Here is a 5,079-nt window from a genome sequence, read left to right on the forward strand (position 1 = left end):
CACGTTCGCAAAGATCAGCTGAAACAGATCGCTGGCACAGATCCCTTGCACAGGCTGGTTAGTTATTTAATGGTTTCAACTTAGTTTATTTGATCTAAAACTTCAGTGCACGGTTGCAGGGATCAGCTAACACAGATCGCTGACACAGGCTGGTTAGTTATTTAGTGGTTTCAGCTTAGTTTATTTTATCTTAAACTTCAGTGCACGGTCGCAGGGATCCGCTGACACAGATCGCTGGTTAGTTATTTAATGGTTTCAGCTTAGTTTATTTGATCTAAAACTTCAGTCCACGTTCGCAGGGATCCACTGACACAGATCGCTGGCACAGGCTGGTTAGTTATTTAATGGTTTCAGCTTAGTTTATTTGATCTAAAACTTCAGTGCACGCTTGCAGGGATCAGCTGACACAGATCGCTGTCACAGGCTGGTTAGTTATTTAATGGTTTCAGCTTAGTTTATTTGATCTAAAACTTCAGTGCATGGTCGCAAAGATCAGCTGACACAGATCCCTGGCACAGGCTGGTTAGTTATTTAATGGTTTCAGCTTACTTTATTTTCTGTAAAACTTCAGTGCACAGTTGCAGGGATCAGCTAACACAGATTCCTGACACACGCTGGTTAGTTATTTAATGGTTTCAACTTAGTTTATTTTCTCTAAAACTTCAGTGCACGGTCGCAGGGATCAGCTGACACAGATCTCTGGCACAGGCTGGTTAGTTATTTAATGGTTTCAGGTTAGTTTATTTGATCTAAGACTTCAGGGCATGATCGCAAAGATCAGCTGACACAGATCGCTGGCACAGCCTGGTTGGTTATTTAATGGTTTCAGCTTTGTTTATTTGATCTAAAACTTCAGTCCACGTTGCAGGGATCAGCTGACACAGATCGCTGGCACAGGCTGGTTAGTTATTTAATGGTTTCAGGTTAGTTTATTTGATCTAAGACTTCAGGGCATGATCGCAAAGATCAGCTGACACAGATCGCTGGCACAGGCTGGTTAGTTATTTAATGGTTTCAGCTTAGCTGATCTAAAACTTCAGTGCACGATTGCAGGGATCAGCTGACACAGATCGCTGGTACAGGCTGGTTAGTTATTTAATGGTTTCAGGTTAGTTTATTTGATCTAAAACTTCAGTGCACGGTCGCAGTGATCAGCTGACACAGATCGCTGGTTAGTTATTTAATGGTTTCAGCTTTGTTTATTTGATCTAAAACTTCAGTGCACGGTTGCAGGGATCAGCTGACACAGATCGCTGGCACAGGCTGGTTAGTTATTTAATGGTTTCAGCTTAGTTTATTTGATCTAAGACTTCAGTGCACGGTTGCAGGGATCAGCTGACACAGATCGCTGGCACAGGCTGGTTAGTTATTTAATGGTTTCAACTTAGTTTATTTTATCTAAAACTTCAGTGCACGGTCGCAGTTATCAGCTGACACAGATTGCTGGTTAGTTATTTAATGGTTTCAGCTTTGTTTATTTGATCTAAAACTTCAGTCCACGTTCGCAGGGATCCGCTGACACAGATCGCTGGCACAGGCTGGTTAGTTATTTAATGGTTTCAGCTTAGTTTATTTGATCTAAAACTTCAGTGCACGCTTGCAGGGATCAGCTGACACAGATCGCTGTCACAGGCTGGTTAGTTATTTAATGGTTTCAGCTTAGTTTATTTGATCTAAAACTTCAGTGCATGGTCGCAAAGATCAGCTGACACAGATCCCTGGCACAGGCTGGTTAGTTATTTAATGGTTTCAGCTTACTTTATTTTCTGTAAAACTTCAGTGCACAGTTGCAGGGATCAGCTGAAACAGATCGCTGGTACAGGCTGGTTAGTTATTTAATGGTTTCAGCTTAGTTTATCTAAAACTTCAGTGCACGGTTGCAGGGATCAGCTGAAACAGATCGCTGGTACAGGCTGGTTAGTTATTTAATGGTTTCAGCTTTGTTTATTTGATCTAAAACTTCAGTGCACGGTTGCAGGGATCAGCTGACACAGATCGCTGGCACAGGCTGGTTAGTTATTTAATGGTTTCAACTTAGTTTATTTTATCTAAAACTTCAGTGCACGGTCGCAGTGATCAGCTGACACAGATTGCTGGTTAGTTATTTAATGGTTTCAGCTTTGTTTATTTGATCTAAAACTTCAGTCCACGTTCGCAGGGATCCGCTGACACAGATCGCTGGTACAGGCTGGTTAGTTATTTAATGGTTTCAGCCAAGTTTATCTAAAACTTCAGTGCACGGTTGCAGGGATCAGCTGACACAGATCCCTTGCACAGGCTGGTTAGTTATTTAATGTTTTCAACTGAGTTTATTTTATCTAAAACTTCAGTGCACGGTCGCAGGGATCCGCTGACACAGATCGCTGGCACAGGCTGGTTAGTTATTTAATGGTTTCAGCTTAGTTTATTTGATCTAAAACTTCAGTGCACGGTTGCAGGGATCTGCTGACAGAGATCGCTGGCACAGGCTGGTTAGTTATTTAATGGTTTCAGCTTAGTTTATTTTATCTAAAACTTCAGTGCACGGTTGCAGGGATCAGCTGACACAGATCGCTGGCACAGGCTGGTTAGTTATTTAATGGTTTCAACTTAGTTTATTTGATCTAAAACTTCAGTGCACGGTTGCAGGGATCCTCTGACACAGATCGCTGGCACAGGCTGGTTAGTTATTTAATGGTTTCGGTTTGGTTTATTTTATCTAAAACTTCAGTGCACGGTTGCAGGGATCAGCTGACACAGATCGCTGGCACAGGCTGGTTAGTTATTTAATGGTTTCAGCTTAGTTTATCTAAAACTTCAGTGCACGGTTGCAGGGATCAGCTGACACAGATCGCTGGTACAGGCTGGTTAGTTATTTAATGGTTTCAGCCAAGTTTATCTAAAACTTCAGTGCACGGTTGCAGGGATCAGCTGACACAGATCGCTGGCACAGGCTGGTTAGTTATTTAATGGTTTCAGCTTAGTTTATTTGATCTAAAACTTCAGTGCACGGTCGCAGTGATCAGCTGACACAGATCGCTGGTTAGTTATTTAACGGTTTCAGCTTTGTTTATTTGATCTAAAACTTCAGTCCACGTTCGCAGGGATCAGCTGACACAGATCGCTGGCACAGGCTGGTTAGTTATTTAATGGTTTCAGCTTAGTTTATCTAAAACTTCAGTGCACGGTTGCAGGGATCAGCTGACACAGATCGCTCGCACAGGCTGGTTAGTTATTTAATGGTTTCAGGTTAGTCTATTTGATCTAAAACTTCAGTGCACGCTTGCAGGGATCAGCTGACACAGATCGCTGTCACAGGCTGGTTAGTTATTTAATGGTTTCAGCTTAGTTTATTTGATCTAAAACTTCAGTGCATGGTCGCAAAGATCAGCTGACACAGATCCCTGGCACAGGCTGGTTAGTTATTTAATGGTTTCAACTTAGTTTATTTTCTCTAAAAATTCAGTGCACGGTTGCAGGGATCAGTTGACAAAGATTCCTGGCACAGGCTGGTTAGTTATTTAATGGTTTCAGCTTAGTTTATTTGATCTAAAACTTCAGTGCACGGTTGCAGGGATCAGCTGACACAGATCGCTGGCACAGGCTGGTTAGTTATTTAATGGTTTCAGCTTAGTTTATTTGATCTAAAACTTCAGTGCACGGTCGCAGGGATCCGCTGACACAGATCGCTGGCACAGGCTGGTTAGTTATTTAATGGTTTCAGCTTAGTTTATTTGATCTAAAACTTCAGTGCACGGTTGCAGGGATCAGCTGACACAGATCGCTGTCACAGGCTGGTTAGTTATTTAAATGGTTTCAGGTTAGTTTATTTGATCTAAGACTTCAGTGCATGGTCGCAAAGATCAGCTGACACAGATCCCTGGCACAGGCTGGTCAGTTATTTAATGGTTTCAACTTAGTTTATTTGATCTAAAACTTCAGTGCACGGTTGCAGGGATCAGCTAACACAGATCGCTGACACAGGCTGGTTAGTTATTTAGTGGTTTCAGCTTAGTTTATTTGATCTAAGACTTCAGTGCACATTCGCAAAGATCAGCTGAAACAGATCGCTGGCACAGATCGCTGGCACAGGCTGGTTAGTTATTTAGTGGTTTCAGCTTAGTTTATTTGATCTAAGACTTCAGTGCACGTTCGCAAAGATCAGCTGAAACAGATCGCTGGCACAGATCCCTTGCACAGGCTGGTTAGTTATTTAATGGTTTCAACTTAGTTTATTTGATCTAAAACTTCAGTGCACGGTTGCAGGGATCAGCTAACACAGATCGCTGACACAGGCTGGTTAGTTATTTAGTGGTTTCAGCTTAGTTTATTTTATCTTAAACTTCAGTGCACGGTCGCAGGGATCCGCTGACACAGATCGCTGGTTAGTTATTTAATGGTTTCAGCTTAGTTTATTTGATCTAAAACTTCAGTCCACGTTCGCAGGGATCCACTGACACAGATCGCTGGCACAGGCTGGTTAGTTATTTAATGGTTTCAGCTTAGTTTATTTGATCTAAAACTTCAGTGCACGCTTGCAGGGATCAGCTGACACAGATCGCTGTCACAGGCTGGTTAGTTATTTAATGGTTTCAGCTTAGTTTATTTGATCTAAAACTTCAGTGCATGGTCGCAAAGATCAGCTGACACAGATCCCTGGCACAGGCTGGTTAGTTATTTAATGGTTTCAGCTTACTTTATTTTCTGTAAAACTTCAGTGCACAGTTGCAGGGATCAGCTAACACAGATCCCTGACACACGCTGGTTAGTTATTTAATGGTTTCAACTTAGTTTATTTTCTCTAAAACTTCAGTGCACGGTCGCAGGGATCAGCTGACACAGATCTCTGGCACAGGCTGGTTAGTTATTTAATGGTTTCAGGTTAGTTTATTTGATCTAAGACTTCAGGGCATGATCGCAAAGATCAGCTGACACAGATCGCTGGCACAGCCTGGTTGGTTATTTAATGGTTTCAGCTTTGTTTATTTGATCTAAAACTTCAGTCCACGTTGCAGGGATCAGCTGACACAGATCGCTGGCACAGGCTGGTTAGTTATTTAATGGTTTCAGGTTAGTTTATTTGATCTAAGACTTCAGGGC

Source organism: Astatotilapia calliptera, chromosome 3, assembly GCF_964374335.1.
Source record: "Astatotilapia calliptera chromosome 3, fAstCal68.1, whole genome shotgun sequence".
NCBI lineage: Eukaryota > Metazoa > Chordata > Actinopteri > Cichliformes > Cichlidae > Astatotilapia > Astatotilapia calliptera.